Source organism: Vipera ursinii, assembly GCF_947247035.1.
Source record: "Vipera ursinii genome assembly, chromosome: Z".
Classification (NCBI taxonomy): Eukaryota; Metazoa; Chordata; class Lepidosauria; order Squamata; family Viperidae; genus Vipera; species Vipera ursinii.
This window is the reverse complement of record NC_139517.1, coordinates 103,543,760-103,562,513: the sequence shown is the minus strand read 5'-3', so window position 1 is coordinate 103,562,513 and position 18,754 is coordinate 103,543,760.

Here is an 18,754-nt window from a genome sequence, read left to right as displayed (position 1 = left end):
GGGCCGCTTGCAGTCGGTGTTGACGTGAGGGCAGAGATCCACCCCGAGGTCTCTCATTTGTGGAGTTCCTCAGGGGTTGGTTCTCTCTCCCCTTCTGTTCAACATCTATATGAAGCCACTGGGCGAGATCATTCGTGGTTTCGGGGTGGGGTATCATCAGTATGCTGATGATACCCAACTTTTTTTCTCCACCCCGAACCAACCCAGTGATGCCCTCACCGTGATGTCCCATTGCCTGGAGGCAGTCCAGGTCTGGATGGGGAGAAACAAACTTTGTCTCAATCCTGCCAAGACTGAGTGGCTATGCATACCGGCATCTCGGGTTAACCAGACTATTCCATCTTTAACGATGGGGGGTGAGGTGTTACCCCCCATTGATAAGGCTTGCAATTTGGGCGTCCTCCTGGATTCATGGCTCAATTTTGAAGATCACATAGGATCCATGACCAGAGGGGCTTTTGCCCAGGTCCACCTGGTGCGCCAGTTGCGACCCTATCTGGACCGAGATGCCCTATGCACAGTCACCCATGCACTCATGACCTCCGGTTAGACTACTGCAACGCTCTCTACATGGGGCTGCCCTCGAGGACCACTCGGAGGCTTCAGCTGATGCAGAATGCTGCTGCGCGAGTTGTGATGGGGGTTTCCTGATACTCCCATGTAACACCTCTACTCCGCGAGCTGCATTGGCTTCCAGTTGCCCTCCGGGTGAGATTCAAGGTGCTGGTGATGACCTATAAAGCCCTAAATGGCTTGGGTCCAGGATATTTGAGGGAACACCTGCTGCCGGCATCAAGTTCCCTTCATCCTGTGTGCTCCCACATGGAGGGCCTTCTCAGGGTGCCGCCAGTAAAAGACTGCTGGCGGATAACACCCAGGGGGAGGGCCTTCTCAGTGGGTGCACCTGCCCTTTGGAACCAGCTGCCCGTGGATCTTAGGACTGCCCCCGACCTTCGGTCATTCTGCCAGGACCTGAAGACCTGGCTCTTTGAGCTTTCCGGCCCAGGCTGAGAGTTTTTAATTGGGGTTTTATATTTTTCAGGGATCAAATTTAATTATTTTAACTGTTTTTAACTTTTGTATTGTATTGACGTTTTTAAATACTTTGTAAACTGCCCTGAGTCCTACAGGAAAAGGGCGGTATATAAATTCAATAAACTTAAACTTAAAACATCCTCCATGTCACTGTGAGTCTTGCAAGCGTCGGAAGGCTCTGGTGCATTGCAGCTGTCAAGCAGCTCCTGGCTCTCCCTGTCAGCAGCCAGGGTTTGATTAGCCTGCCACTGGCACAATTGATCGATGTGGTGGAGAACACTCGACCATCTTCCAGGACCACTTCATATGACAGTGGTCCTGACACCTTACAAACCACAGCTACCACCCATGGTGCCCCTTGTCCAAAGTTTCTTGCCAAACTTGGTCTCCAACTTGCAAGTTCCTCGGGGGCTTGGGCTGCACTGTGTCTGATGCAACATCCCCATCTTAGTTCTGCTCGGCTGCAGCCCAAAGATGTGCAGGGAGTTGAATGCTGGAAGAGCAGAAAGTTTGCCAGCTGATGATGCCAATCTCCAGACACTATTCTCTTTAGTGACTCCTTGGTCATTCTGACCATCAGCTCTGCTTGGCCATTTGAGGATGGGTGAAAAGGGGCTGATGTGGCATATATAATCATGTTAGTCCTTAAGAAGGACTGAAACTCAGAAGCAGTAAATTGTGCCCCATTGTCTGACACAATTACATCAGGTAAGCCAGGTGTGGCAAAGTTTCTGCACAGTTCCTGGATGGTCCTGGCAGTAGTCATAGTAGGGACAGATGCTACCTCCAGCCACTTGAACTAACTGTCCACTACAATGAGGAACACCTGTCCATGGAAAGGTCCAGCATAGTCTATGTGGATCCTAGACCAGGGAGTTTGCATGGTATCCCAGCGATGTACTGGGGCTTGAGGCATTTCAGGTCTGGACTGTTGGCAAATCTAGCATCCTTTCATTTGAGCCTCTATATCCTTATCCAACCCTGGCCACCACAGGTAGCTTCTTGTGAGTCCCTTCATCCTGACTATTCCAGGATGTCCCTCATGCAGAGATTCTAAGACTCTACTCCTCAATGTGTGTGGGACTATAACCCAGCTTCTCCAAAGAATGCAACCTTTGTATGCTGATAACTCATCTTGTCTTCTGATGAAGCTGTGAAATTCTGTCCCCAGACTGGCTTCTGGCCACCCCCTCAGCACCCAGTTCAAAACATGACTAAGTGTTTTGTCAGTGGCTATTTCAGCAGCCACATCCCCTGCATGAAGGGGAGACTGGCAGATCGTGGATTGCCAGGATGCCTGCAGCAGATGTGGGGTCTGGTTCTGAATGAGGCAGAGGCAACCTGCTGAGTGCATCAGTGTGGCCCATTTCCTTGCCAGGCTTATGGACTAGCCTGTAACTGTAGGCTGCCATAAAGATTGACCACCTCAGCATCCTTGGGGAGAGGATTTGAGGGGTTTGCTTTTCTGCAGTAAACAGACCTAAAAGAAGTTTGTGGTCTGTAAAGACCATGAATGGGTGACCATAAAGGAAATCATGGAATTTCTTTATTCCTGCCACTATGGCCAGTGCCTCCTTATCAATTTGTGCATAATTTCTTTTTGCAGGGGAAAGTGTCCTTGAATAGCATGCTATGGGAGCTTGCCTTCCATAAGCCATTAAATAGCTCAAAACTGCTCCTATCCCGTATGATGAAGCATCACATGCAATACTGATAGGCAATTTCTCATTGAAATGTGTTAACACAGAGTTTGATGACAGCAGTGATTTGACTGCTTTGAAACTTTTGTCGTGGACACTAGTCCACTGCCATGGTGCCCTTTTATCCAGGACCCTATGTAAAGGTTTTGCTAATGCAGCCTTGTGAGGAAGGAATGCCTGGTAGAAATTGAGTAACCCTAAAAATGCCTGTAACTCCCCCTTTGACTGAGGTCTGGGAGCCTGCTGAATAGCCTTAAGCTTTGAGTCAGCGGGGTGGATTCCAGCGGCGGCAATGCGGAACCCAAAGCACTCTGTAGAGTGCACACCTATTTGACATTTGTCTCTCCTGAGCTTCAGCCCCGCTTCACGGAAGCGCTGACAAACAGCTCTTAGACGTTCTGCTAATATTTCTGCTGACTCCCCAGCTATTAAGACATTGTCAAAATAAGGACACACAGCTAGAATATTTTTGAGCATGCATTCCATCATGATCTGAAAAAGTCCTCGGGCCTCACTGCAGGTGATGAACCCTGAATGCCCCTCTATGGGTAACTATTATTTGAGCCTCTGCCATGGCATCATCCACAGGCAGTTGCTAATACACCTGTGCCAGGTCCAACTTTGCAAATAAGCGACCTCTTTGTAGTGATGCCAGGATATGGCTCACTACACGTAACGGATAGGCATGCTGCTGAAGCGCCTTATTAATAGTACATTTGTAATCAGCTCAGATGCACACTTTCCCATTTGATTTCACTGGTGTGACTATGGGAGTTTCCCACAAAACTGCTATCTACCAGTTGCAGCACACCTTGCTGCAGTAATTTATCTAGCTCTGCATCAATCTTGGGTTTAAGGGCAAAAGGCACTCTGCGAGGCTTGATCCTGATTGGGGTTACAGTTGGATCAAGGTGGAGGGTGATTGGTGCTCCCTTACATTTGCCTAAGCTGGGGCTGAATACAACAGCAAACTCCTGGCAGACAGCTGCCAAATCTGCTGTTTGAGTTCTGTTGATTCCAGTCACATGGATGCCCAGGGCATCAAACCAGTCTAAGCCAATCAGGCTTGTACACTGGCCATCAACCACCATGATGTTGAGGGGACCCTCAAACTCTTTGACTCTTACTTTGAATGTAGCTTAGCCTTTAACCACTACGCGGGAATTTTGAAAATCTGTCAACACTAAATTTGACGGCTTGAGTCTAAATCGTTTCCTGTTGTGGCTGCAAATGTACTTGAAGGCTTTGTATGAAATTATGGACAGGGCTGATCCGGTGTCCAGTTCCAATGCATGGAACTCCTTGTAGCTTGACTCATAGTCTAAGCTTTTCTTTAAGTGGCGACAGGCTCCTGTTCTCAGAATGCTCCTCTTTCTGGAGCAATATCCTATTCTGTTTTGCCCCAGGGCCCCTTTACCTTTCCTGGGGAAGTCTTTGGATGGAGATTCCCTCTGGCGACCTTTACAGATGATAGCGATGTGGCCCTGTTTGCCACGTGCTTGGCACACAGCCATCTGAAACCTGAATTCTGAGCACTGGTGCCATCCTCCACAGCCAGCACAGCTAGGGAAGAAGGCTGCCTTGTTAAATGGTCGCTGCCTTCTTTCTTGGAACCTCTGCATCCAGTCGATCTCACTGTTTTCATCTGGGCCATTGGCTCTCTCTGAGTCTTCATAATTAATGGCTGTTTGGCTGGGGACATTCTTTGATGGTCATAAAGCCTTGACGGCTTCCCCAGCAGCCTCTTCTGCCATTGCTTCTTTCAAGGTGTCCTGAAACATCAAAGTCTCTTTCCCAAACAGCCTCTGCTGTAAGTCTCTTTTTCTCAGACTACATATCAGTTGGTCCTTGAGCCGATCTTCTAAATCTGGAAATTTGCAGAGTCTGGACACCTGTCTCAGGGCTACCACAAATTCAGCAGCTGATTCTCCTGGTTGCTGCTCTCCCTGCTTGAATGCATGTCTCCAGGCAATGATGGATAGTCTCGGTTTGAAGCGCTCTTTGAGTTTCCTCTTCAACTCAACATAAGTAACTGACTCTAAACTGGCTGGGGCGACTAGATTCTCTGCTATGTCAAAAGTCGCCTGGCCGCATATGCATAGTAACATTGCAGCCTTTAGACCCTCTTCCCTGTTCTGGTTTGCTCTCAAGTAATTTTTGACCCGGGAGACATACGAACTCCATCTTTCTGAGTGCGATACATCGAATTTGGATAGCTTGCCAACCTTGGCCATAGCTGACTGTTATGGAGTCTTTCAATGCTTTATGCTGCTAAGGGCTTCTGTGCGGATCCCTTAGGACAGTGATGCCTCCAGCATGGCTTGCTGGCAGAGAGAGGGGGAAACGCTGTTCCTACCAGGGCACTGATGCCTGGTCTTACCCCTTAGTGATTTTTGGTTGTCAGACCTCCAGCTCTTTCTTCCTTAGCAGCATATCCCACCTTCGTCGCCACTGTTGTATAATGGGATCGGTGAGGCATTGAAGAGACAAGAGTGAAAGTAACCGTTCATTTATTCAGTCAACACAGAAGTGGCTCTAACAGCCATTTGACATCTATTTATATGGACCACTGCTAGGTGGCAACCAATGATTTTAAAGTGAACATTCCCACCTAAAACACAAGCTTGCAAACTCATAGACAAACACTTAAGGATTTGAACTACAACAACAGTTAACCATTTACAACTGCCCTTATGAATTTACATTAATACACAACAAATAGATCGATAAACACTGGAATACAACGGACTTTGCAGTAAATAATATCTGAAAAGCAAATGAATTATAGAAAAGTATCTGATCATTTCAGTGAAAGGAACCAGTATGAAAGCAAGCAAAGATACAAAGTTGGAATGAAACTCTTTCTTATTATTGAGCTATGACCTAAAGAATATTTGGCATGACAGTCTAATCAGTCTAATAAGAAAGATGGACTCCATCCCAAGCACTGATTAACCTAATCAATAAAGGTAACATCTCAGAATCTGATGTAAGTCATGCCCCTCCTTTCCCATCTAATGCTTCAAAACCAAGATGTTGCCTCTTGTCAGGCACCATAAATTGTTTATTTATTAAGTTAATTAATAAACTGATTTGGTTTGACACTCCTGACTCCCTAGCAACTCTGTGCACCTCATAATACAACATACAAAATAAAATTAAGACAAAATCAAAGCAAACATCCAGAAAAACCAAGCTAGAAAAGAAGGAAAATAACAAGATAGCAAATTCAGCAGACAGCATGTCTCATCAGCATCCAGGGGTACTTTTGGAATCCCCACCCCAAGGCCTAAAAAAAACAACCAAAATAATTCCCAAGCAAATTGACTATATGCTAGTATCATTTATAAAGAAAATAAAACTCACAATTATATCCCTAAATTCATAGCAGTCCACTGCTTCCAATTAAACATTTGATATTTATTAGGTATTTCCTGTTATTGTACCTTATATTAACTCTCTGTGTGTGTGTGTGTGTGTGTGTGTGTGTGTGTGTGTGTGTGACTTAATATTACTGAACATCATTTGGTTCTCATCTGGGACTGCTGACATCTGTTTAACTTTTGTTTCACTAGTCATTAAATAGCATATAGTATGTAGAAAGTACTGCATATCTTCCTTATAGTTGCAAAATTGCTCAAACTTTATTTACCTTTGTTCAATTATATAGTACCCTGCTCTTATATTTTTTAATAGTATTGCCTGAGGAAATAGTGCTTAGCATTATACTATGAGATTTGATTCAGAGATCATGACAGTTTGACAATCTACAGTCACAATCTCTTTTACCCGACCGCTCTTTGATTTTTTTTTTCAGGACCCACATTCCTAACATGTAACACCTTCAGACAGAATTCCATAAGAGTCGATGTTGTTGTTAAATCTGTTCTATGTTAGAACTGCTATACATCTTTAGATTACACTTGGCCTTCTGCATAACACATGTGGCTGAGTGAAATTCCCCAAAGCTTTTAAAAGGAAAGTGCACCTCATTTAATATGATTTCTGGCTCTTGCCTGAGGATATGCTTTATCTAACATTTCCCAAAGACAACTCCCATGATCTAGCATGGCCATAAAAGATATTGATGAATATACTGATAGTGTGCTGTTGAGAATCTCTGAGAATTTGGCAAAACCCAGTAATGTGAAAAATGCTGAAAATTAACATACTTCCCAGCTTCTGCCAACCTATCAGTTCGAAAGCACGTAAAAATGCAAGTAGAAAAATAGGGACCACTACGGTGGGAAGGTAACAGCGTTCCGTGCAGCTTTGGCGTCTAGTCATGCCGGCCACATGACCATGGAGACGTCCTCCGACAAGCGCTGGCTCTTCAGCTTTGAAACGGAGATGAGCACCGGCCCCTACAGTTGGAAACGACTAGCACACATGTGCGGGGGAACCTTTACCTTTACCTTTTTATTGTTAAGATAAAACTATACTGTAGATCACATAGCCTTATACTGTATACAACTGAACCCATATGGCAGTGGTCTTAGGCTGACTCTTCCCCACATTTACAACTTCTCTGGACACTTACCAGTTCTTTCTTTAGATGCAAAGGAAGAAGAAAAAGTAGACCTCCATGTTGAATGGAATCCATGCTTATTCACACTATTTGAATCAGTATGTATACTGAATCATAATATCATGTATTCTCTGGCAAACTATACAATTTCCATTGGGTTATTCTGTTGTTTTTCTGTGTGAAAGATTTTTTTTTATACAAGCAAGATTATTAAATTTGGAACCTATCTTTAGTGTCATTCAGCTTTTGTGTAGCTATTGGTTTTTTCAGACCATTACAAATTATCCAGACCTTGCTTATCAGTAGTATATTATGAATGCAGAAAACCTGGCAAGGGATTGATGGGATAAATTAAAAAAACAAACTAAAAAAACACTGAAAAATCCAGGAAGGCAGCAAGAATCAATAGAAAAATAGAAATGCAGTGCCATAAACAGATGTGATTTATTATATAAATGTCATATAAAATGCCAAATGTCAAATAAAAATTCTAATACATTATGTTTATCATATATTCTGAAAAGACTATGTCATGATCTTTACAAAATGTTTTTGTAAAGCATAAAAAGAAGGATCAAACCCTTTCCAGGATCTACCCAGCCCTTTGTAATTAAACGAAGATACATAGTATGGGGAAATACATGTTTTAACTCTCCTATGTTATTTTGACATACAAGTAGATTCAGCCACTTTATTTTGTTTTTAAAAACTGTAACACTCAAAGATTATTGGGGTTGGTTTTTGTTTTTGTTGTTGGTTTTTGTTTTTTTGTTTTTTTGCTAAACTAGTTCATAAAATATAATTTTGTAGAAATGTAATTTCTACCACATCTCTGCTGGCTTGGTAAATGATTCTTTTAAAAAATGGAGGAAAGAATTACACAGATAGTGCTCAGCTTATGAGTACAATTGAGCCCAAAATTTCCATTGCTAAGCAAAACATTGCTAAGTTGTTAAATGAACTCTGCCTCATTTAATGACCTTGCTTGCCATAGTTGTTAAATGAATCAGTGCAGTTGTTAAGTTAGTATCACAATTGTTAAGAGAATCTTCCCTATTGACTATGCTTTTCAGAAAGTCACAAAAAATGACTACATGACCCCAGGATACTGCAACTGTCATAAATATATGCCAGTTGCCAAGTGTACAAATTTTGATTACTTGACTATGGGGATGCTGCAATGGTCATAAGCATGAAAATAATCGTAAGTCACTTTGTTCAGTGCCACTCATCACTAAATAAATGGTTGAAGTCAAGAACTCCCTGTAATTCTAAAAAAACCCTGCTTAATTATTCTCATAATTCATTTCTATGATTTTTTTAAGTTAAAAAACAGGTCTAGTATTGCCTACTAAGTTTTAAGGCTAACAAAGATATTATTTCATTAAAAACTGTAGCATCATGAGATTATTCTGTTACCTTTACTTCAAAAGACAATGATAGAGTGGTTGCTGATGATACCAAAAATTTGTTTGTACTTGAATTATGTGTGTATTGAATTTTATTATGCAATTTGTGTGGTGCAGTGTTGCAAGGAATGCACTACAGATCAATAAACATATGGAGATTAGGTTAACTAGCCAAGCTGGATACAAGCAGAAAGAAAGAAAGAAAGAAAGAAAGAAAGAAAGAAAGAAAGAAAGAAAGAAAGAAAGAAAGAAAGAAAGAAAGAAAGAAAGAAAGAAAGAAAGAAAGAAAGAAAGAAAGAAAATATAGTACACTATTTTAGAAAGGATTGTTTGGTTCAAGAATATTTTGCAGTCTTCTGCAGAAAGCCACATGATGTTTTCAGTCTATAATCTTTACACTGTAAATTTATTTCAAATATTAGATCAAAATTATTTGACATAGATAAGAATCAATCAATACTGACACTCATATTTGACCCAATAAACTGTTATGCATGGGACAAATTCTTAGAAATGCATTAATTTTATAATTTTTCCTTAAAATAGAGATTGAGACTGAAAATCATAGCTTTAGAATCTAGTAATTTCAGATTTCTGGTTTGCCATTGCGGCGTCTGCAGACACAGGAAGGCGAGCTCCATCTTCCACAACCAAATTCGTTCTGCTGGAGGACCCTGGAAAGGGTTGAAAGTTGCCCTGTGGGGCAATGAGCAAGAAGGAGACCCCATTTGATCGCAGGAGGGTGGTGGCCCTTACGTTCGATCTAGGGAAGCCCTTCAAACCGGTGGGGGAAAGACCGGTCATACCAATATGGTTCGTCACCAAGCTGCTGACAGCCAAAGTCAAAATGACCACCAAGCAACTTTAAAGCAATGTGGATGAAACTGGGTGAGACCTGATCCTTTCTTTAAGACTTTAATTATTTTTTCCTGTAAAAGCTGCCCAAAGTATTTTTCCTGTTGTGAGGAGAGAGGGAAGGGAATTCTTACCCCACCCACCCTCTAAGAAAAGCGGTGACTGACTACCCAGGGAAAACACAGCAACTATAAAAACAATTTTAATCTAATTGGATGTATATGCTTTTGAAACTTGGGAGACTAAAAGTGTTCCTTTTCTCATTGGAGACATTTGTTTTTATTTTTTTAAAAAAATAAGACTTGAAAAACCACCATATAAATTTTGGATTTAAAAAGCTTAAAATGGCATTGGTGACATCCTGTGGCAAAGTATGGTATTACAATTTGTTATTGCTTAAAAGAAACTTGGCTTGAAGCCCAGACTTTAGATAAAATTTCTTTGACCTTGACAGCTACCACCTGTGAAATACCAAGCTGCAAAGAAGGAACTTCTGGGCAGCATATCTAGCCTGCTGAAACTATGAATGTAAACTTTTACTGACTCTCAGAGCTATACTTGTGGAATTGCTTTCCTATTTCTTTACATGAGAAGCATATGTTATTTTATGAGATGATGGAACACCTTGGACTATAAATGTTTACTTGACAAACAATTTCTACCATAAAGACCACCTATAACACATGAAATAGATGTCCCATACATCTATTTCTACAAAAGACAAAAAACTATTTTTAATGTTTGATTCTAAACTCTGGAACTTAACACACTATTAAGAGAATATGGATGAAAACCAGGAAAAAATCCTTTCCATGTTGAAATCAATACATGAAACCATCCTTTCATCAAATAAAAAGCAACATAAAGGAACAAGATGCCAGCTTAAATATACAAACCCAGATCTTGACTACAACCAAAGAACTAACACTGCAAGAAATAACAGGAAAACTGGAACAACTAAAAAAGACAGAGGACCCAATTGATCAACAGACCCAGCCAATGGAAAAATCAGAAAAGGGAATGACAACACTGAAACTGGAAAAGGCTTTTTACAAAAATCAGAAGAAATTTAAGGAAAAGAAAGAAGAACAGACTGAATGGAAGATAAACTTATCAGGACAATTGTGGGAAATTGGAGTAATAGAGAGGCGATCTAATGCAAGGCTTTTCAACCAGTGGTACAGGTACCACCTATGGTACATTGGCACCTGGCAGGTGGTATGCGACCATCCTAGAAAAGTGGTAGCAGGGGAGGGGAATGAGATGAACCGATGGCAGCACCACACAAGCCTGAGCGAGAGATGGCTGGAGCTTCAGGGCTGCCAGGGCTCAGCGGAAGTGCCAGAAGCAGCGCTTTTTGGGGCTGTCAGGGTTCAGCAGAAGTGCCAGGATCAGTGCCAGGTTCCAGCTGGAGCTCGGCACAGATCCTGGTGCTTCTGCTGAGCCCAGAAGAAGCACAGATCAACTGGAATGTTGCAGCATCTCCAGGGTCTTGTGATTTACTTTCAGATGCTTGGCAACTGATCCATATTTATGATGTTCACAGTGTCCCAGGGTCATGTGAAGTGACCAAAAACTGCTGCAACCACCCAGCAGACAGGGGAAATAAAAACCAAGCACCCCACCCCACCCCACCCCCACTGCCAATCCTCAACAGAAATGTTCACAACAATGAAAACCTCGGACAGGAGAGAGAGCACCACCAGGCAGGCAGGCAGGTGTCTTGCTCAGCTGTGGCTTGGGTGGCACTTTTCCAGTGCTGTTGTAACTTCAAACAGTCACTAAGTGAACTGTTGTAAGTCGAGGACTACCTGTACTTTATCACTCCCCCCCCCTTTTTTTTTTGGTCATCAGGTTTTTGACACCTTGCTAGGCAACTGGTGGTACTCGGATGTTGCCCTAACCTAAAAGTGGTACAATGGGTGAAAAGGTTGAAAAGCCCTGATCTAATGAATATAAATGGGTTTGTTCTTCCAAAAAAACTTCAATCAAATGGTCTTTCTTATTCCAAATAATATATATAATAATAAAGGAGCACTATTTGATTATTCAAAGGCACTGACATTTTTAAAATACTCAATTGTAAAATGAGAAAAATTAATAAAATATTATTTAAAAAAGAATCTAGTAATTTCATTCCACTTATTCTCTATGCAGTGTAAAGCATCTGCTTCAGAGAGTCCCAACTGATTGGGACACAAATCTCTTGGGACACAAATCTTAAAGGGGAACCAGCAGGAGGAGCCCCACTACCTGTATACTTGCACAAATCTTCTGCAAGCATATACTTTCACAATTCATTTGGATCTGATATTCGAAAACAAGTTAAATGGCTCAAATATGATGTGATCAAATTTAGCACCCTTCTCTGTCCATTTTATGAGCTTCACTTTCAAGGCATTTCTCATCAGCTTCCCATGTTTAACTAGCATGCACTCTGAAAACCAAAGTCAATAAAAAAAACAGGAGACAGATCAGAACTATTTTTGATTACAAATTTAATGTCAAGGTTCCGATAGACAAGACTAAACAAATCAGAACTCTGAGGCCTGAAATTTTCTCAAAGAACATGTTTATTGGTTATATAGTATTGGCACAGTCAAAAGTGAAACCAGCACTGAAATCCCTTCAAAGAGAGACAATCTTACGAAGTTGAATTTTCCACCCCAATGCTATGCAATCAACTACATTGCCCAATAGAACAGTTTGGCAGGCTTTCAAATCAGATGCTCATGCCTCCCCCTTCTAACTGACAGAAATGACAGTAAAATATTTAGACTGGTACAAATCTTCCATCCCCGCTCCCATTCTTGTGCCAACCTAGAATGAGCAAAATGGCTGCAGCCAGGTTCGTTGTAGTGTTGACATTTATTGTATTAAGATTTTTGCAGCTCACAATGGGCTTCCATGCCTCTATATCATCTGTCAGAAAGCCAATGGTGTTTTTTTAGGGTTCCATCAATAAAAAAAGATAAAATGTTATATGAGATGCTGCTTATAATGATAATATAACAATGACTCTTTATGACACATTTATTCACAAAAGATTCTGGGACCATCCCCTGAATTAAATTCTATTTTCTCTCATCTTTTACACCAATAATAACAGCAAAGTAGCCCTGCACAGGGAGCCTTGAATATTTTCTGTCATGCTTGTTCTGGTTTTCTGAGTCTTATTTTATGATACCGGACCATTTATCATGTCTTTTGTATTTAGGATCAATTCAATGTGTAATAGATTTAAATTTGGTTTTATCATTGTTTCCTCTGTCTACCCTGCCCCTTTTATTATCACATCAGTGTTTTGCTCTGAATTCAGAGCCTTCTGCAAATTGTGTACCATAACAACCCTATGAAAAGACCTGCCAATTTTTTGCAGATGGGTTTGCACAACAAAGCAACTGAGACTTGAATTTATATCCACTCTCACTCTTTTTCTAAATATTTTAATTGACTATGTTTGCTTGCAATTAGGAAGCTAGCTTTCCTGTTAAAAAAAAAATAAAAAGACTTTTCCTTTTCTCCCTCTGGCTTAATCAGCCATCAATTGGAAAGAAAAGGAGTCTGAAATGGAGGGAATTTGCTGACTTACACTGCAGAACTCAACAGCTTGCTATTTTACAGTATTGCAAAAGGCATACCGAATGCCCTAAATTAGCTGCTTATTATGAAAGTAAGGCTACTTTGTAGAAAATGACATGAAATCCATTTTAGCCTCATATGTTGTGCTAAGAGATAAATTAGGCAGGTTTTGATGACAAAGTATTGGTTTTTAATCTTTTAGAAAGGTCTAAGGACTATAGCAATGGGGTGCAATGTAGGCTGGGTTACAATGCAGACTACCTTCCTCATGGTGCATCCTGGGCACCAATGTTGTCATGGCTAAATAGTCTACATATTCTGGCTGCTGGATCTCACAAGGATCTCCAGAAACAGCATGCATATCAAAAATAAAAACAACAGATAATGTTCTGTTCTGTTATACCATACAAAATAAAATCATAGTGGGGAAAGTGATAAGGCAAAGTAGGTGGATCATAATACAAAACTGTTGGGACTTCTTTTCTTGCAATTTGGAATGGATTCAAATGATGGTGGGGAAAACACTTTTGAAAACTTTAAGTCATGTTCAAGGCTCATACCATGTTACTCTGTGTTTCCTGAACTTATAATTTAAAAGAAAAAATTATTGAAGGCTCACAAAAAGAATTGTTCAGGAATTATGGATTGCACTTGGATATTTTTCTGCCCATCTCCATTATGAACATATAAAGGTTTAAATGTTTAAAGGTTTCCCCCATCCAGTCATGACTGACTCAAGGGAGCAGCGCTCATCTCCAATTCTCAGCCGAGGGAGCCTCATTGTCTGAGAGATGTTTACATTATCATGTGACTGGCATGAAAATATGGAATGCAGTAACCAAAGTGGTACCTCTTTAACTACTGACATTTACATGCTTTAAAACTCCTAGGCTGGTAGGAGCTGGAGCAAGTAACAGGAGCTCACCTCATCATGTGGCTCATAGGTCATGAAGCCCAATTGTCAGCTTTCTAACTGAAAAGTTCAGCATTTTGGCCCCTGAGCCATTGCACCACCCTCTGAGCATAAGGGGAGTTGAAAACTGGGACTTGGTAATAGTAATAGTAATAATGTTGGAAGGGACCTTGGAGGTCATCTAGTCCAACCCCCTGCTCAGGGAGGAAACCTTATACCATTTCAGGCAAAGGGCTGTCCAGTCTCTTCTTAAAAACCTTCAGTGTTGGAGCATTCACCATCTCTGGAGGCAGGTTGTTCCACTGGTTAATTGTTCTAACTGTCAGGAAGTTTCTCCTTAGTTGTAGGTTGCTTCTCTCCTTGACTAGTTTCCATCTGTTGCTTCTTGTCCTGCTTTGTGCACAAATTTAACCAATTATTGCTTATTCAATGAATGAATATTTTATTATCGTCACTAATCAGACATTTAAAATAAAAATAATGTAAGAACAAAATAAGATAAAATATTATAATTGGTTATGGTTTCACCAATGGAAAACCAAATCTGCTTAATTTTACAGGTAATATAACATTTATTTGTTTGTTTGTTTGCTTGCTTGCTATGTTGGCGCAGAGGTTAAAATGCAGTATTGCAGGCTAACTTTGCCAACTGTCTGCAGTTTGATCCTGACTGGCTCAAGATTGACTAAGCTTTCCATCCTTCTAAGATCAGTAAAATGAGGACCCAGATTATTTTGGGGCAATTTGCTGACTCTGTAAACCACTTAGAGAAGGCTGTAAAGCATTATGAAGTGGTATATAAGTCTAAGTGCTGTTGCTATTGCTATTTAGTTATGTTCAAGGAGATTTAATCATACTGATCTGATAATAACTAAATCGTGGCAAAATAGAGTGGTTGTGGATGTGTGAGCCTCAAGATATGGAGCCTTATCATTTTTAGTGGTCAGCTTGGTTTCATCTGCAAGTTTGATTAGTGTTGTTTCTATCCCCTCATCTAAATCATTTATGAAGATGTTAAAGCGTATCAGGCCCAAGACCAAGCCTTGAGCTATCCCATTGCATGCTCCCCTCCATGTAGATGTACTTTCATTGAAGACAACCTACTGATATGTTTGGCTAGCCAGTTACCAGTGGTGGTACTGTCTAATTTATCAGATGCCTTATTGAAGCCCGAATATATTATGCACACAGCATTTCATTGCCCTACTAATTAAGATACTTTATCAGAGAAAGGGAATACTGTTTGTCAGGTATGATCTGTTTTTAACAAACCCATGCTGACTTGTAATAATCACCTTGTTTCTAGGTGCTTACAAATCCTCCACTCGATTATCTTTTTCAGGATTTTCCATGTATGGACATCAAGCTGACTGGCTTATAATTTCTTGGATCCATTTCCCCCCCCCCCTTTGTGTAGATTGGAACTACATCTCCTCTTTTCCAATCCTCTGGTGCTTCCCTGTGCTACGTGAGCTTTGAAAGATTACATTCAGTTGCTCCAAAATTACATCTGCCAGCTCCTTCAAAACCCTGGGATGTAAACCATCTAGCTCAGGTGATTTGTATTCATCCAGGTTAGATAGATACTGTCTTACTAATTCCTTGCCTATTTTGACTTGTATACCTATTCTATCTCCCTCAGTGCTGCTTTTGATAGGTTGAGCTATTTCTTCCTTTTGTGTAAAAACAGATGCAGAGAAGGAATTAAGCAGTTCTGCTTCCTCTCTGCCGCCAGTTCTGCTCCCTATTGTTTTCTTTTTGTTCCTTACATATTGAAAAAAAAACTTTTTTTTATTGCTTTTGACATTAGTTACTACTTTTAGCCCATTCTGGGTCTGAGCTTTCCTGACTCCTTCCTTTAAGTTTCAGACTGTTCATTAGCATTCTGCTTTAGTTAGGCGTACTTCTTTCCAATTTTTACATTTGACCTTTTACTCCCTCAATTTGTCAAAGAGCTCTTTATGCAAGTATGCTGGTTTCATCTGGTGTCTTTTGTATTTCTTTCTTTGTGGTAATTTTTTTGTTGTTTGAGTCTTCATTATCTCATCTTTCAGAGTTTCCCAAGCAAACTGTTTTTTTGGGGAGCAGACTGGTCAGCCGTGAAAGATCAGGTCCACATGTGAAGGTCCAATTAAACTGATAAATTTCACAAGCATCTTGAACTTATATGGCAGGTCATTGACTCTATCTATAGGGAAAAATATAGTGGGACATTGGCTATATTTTAGTTAGTTTAGTTTCAATAGTCCTATACCCACAGGTGCACAGTTTCAGCTCATAGGGGACTTTTTTATATCAGCACTCCACAACTGCTGTGGGGAAAACATTGAATCATGCTAAAGTTAGTGCTCTTCGGAAACTGGAAACAGTTATGAGATGTAAATATCTCACTGGTTTGTAAAAAAAAAATGGCTTGACTACTTAGAAAAATATTCTTGGTTAGACCAAACCGGTCATGTTGTGCCAGGTGCAAAAGTTTAGATCCACATGTGTAGATCCAATTAAATTCATGTTATGGACAGGAATGCTCTCATCTAATGGTCACTACCTGCTAGATAAAAGTTAATAGAATTCAAGGGAAGAGGGTGTTGGGTGTAACCCACTTGTGGCTATATAGATTCCAGGCTGATCTTTCTTTTAATTCCATCCCTAGTTTCTGCCATTCTTTCCTCCACTTGTTGGTCTTCTAGGTCTTTAATACAGGCACTCATAATCTATCATTGAGAACATCTTTCTGGAAATGCTGAGGTGTCAAAGTTTTTGTGTGATTATCCTGAAACATTTTTATTTGTAATTGTTCTCAAAAAGGAAAGAATTTAAATTTGTGTGTAAGAACAATAACTTCAACCCAGTGGTGTGATTCAAATATGTGAACAACTGGTTCTCTGTGTGGATGCCACTTCCAGAGGTCCATTCTGGGCCTGGGCAACAAAAAATTAGCTACCAGGTATGCTGAAGATTCAGCTACTGGCTGAATCCCGCCACTGCTTCGACCATTATGATACAATAAAATTCCATGCATCTGTTTACACTTTATACAGCTCCACCTCTCTCCTTAATATTACATTTGGAATGCAAGTTTATTCAATAAACTATTATTCTACTTTTGCTCCAGTGTATTTACATGAAATTTTACAAATGTTCTCTCAAAATAATGTGGCAAGTTATAACACATTTTTATCAGAACATGAAAGAAGCATCAGATTGTAAGATTCTAAAATTAAATTTTATAAGAATTCATATGGGTTCAAGTGGTGTCCAGAGGCAGTGATAGAAGTAAATATTATACCCGAATATAGTGTTTTGGTTCACATCATGCAATGTTCACATACACTTAAAAATATATTTTAAAAACAAGTTAAGTAGTTTGACAGACACCAAGGAATGTTGCAGAAAGTGCATTATGAAAAACTCATCACTGTCCACCAAGTTATAAGCTATAAGTTATAGATTAGTGCAGTGTAGAAGTCAAGACCAGTGAACAAGTCTAAGTACATTTGTACTAGGACTCCTGCATTCAGTTTATTGCTTCTTTAAGTTTAAGTTTAAGTTTCCTCTGGACACCAATAAACAAATGACCCAGAAATGAAATTCCATTCTGCCCAAAGTTTCTCCTGCCTAATCACACCATATCAGAGATACAAACATCTTTTAAGTATTGTCTATTCATACAACTAGACATTGTTCTTCATTTTGTTGATATTATGGCTACTAATTTCTAGCTCCATTCTTTAAATATATCTTTTAATATTGCAAATGTAAATCCTAATCCTAATGAAAACTAAGATTTATTATAGACAAAATAATTCTGATTCCCACAAAAAGTTTATATAGTTTACATAGTTAACTCAAAAATCTTATAGTAAAAGTTTGAATGTTCCACTTTTTTGGTACCAAAATCTGATTTATTTCAAAGTCTTCATTTCTTAAACTTTTAGTTAAATTTACTTTTGCTCCAAAATGAAGATAGACTCATCAATTGGCTTTTTAAACTTGTAGTTCTGAAGATCTCTAAAAGTAGGCAATTTTGAAAGTGATTAGAAAGCAATAGTGCTTAGACTTATATACACCTCCATAGTGCTTTTACCACACTCTCTGAGTGGGTTACAATGTCAGCCTATTACCCCACAACAATCTGAGTCTTCATTTTACTGACCTTAGAAGGATGGAAGGCTGAGTCAATCTTGAGCTACCAGGATTGAACTCCAGGCAGTCAGCAGAAATAGCCTCAATACTGTACTCTAACCACTATGCCACCAGGGCTACTAGAAACTGAGGTTGGCAATCTTCATGTCTTTTAAAAGGCTCCACCCTGGTTGTGAGTTTGATGACTGATCCCTTTATCTTCCAGCATTCAGTCCCATGGGAAAACTCTACTCTATGGTATCCTTATAAAGAACAGCTTTCTGGACAACATGTGGGTGATCTCCCATCCTTTCTTTGTCTGGGGAGAGTCCAAAGATTCAGATTAATCACTGATTCTTCACTTTTGCCATGGTTGTTGCTTGTGCATTCCAATGAGTTGTGTTTAGTTCACCATACCTATACCCAAAACTCCATTTGTGTTAATTTGTATACTTGTGGTATATATTGTATCACTTCCATGTTGTTGTCAAGAAATAATCCCATGAGGTTTTATTCAGGAAACAATGATGCTAAATATGCTTCATCTTCAAGCCTCCCCTTCCACACACACACTTTTAATTCCCTTTTTCTGTGAGTGGGTTTTTCA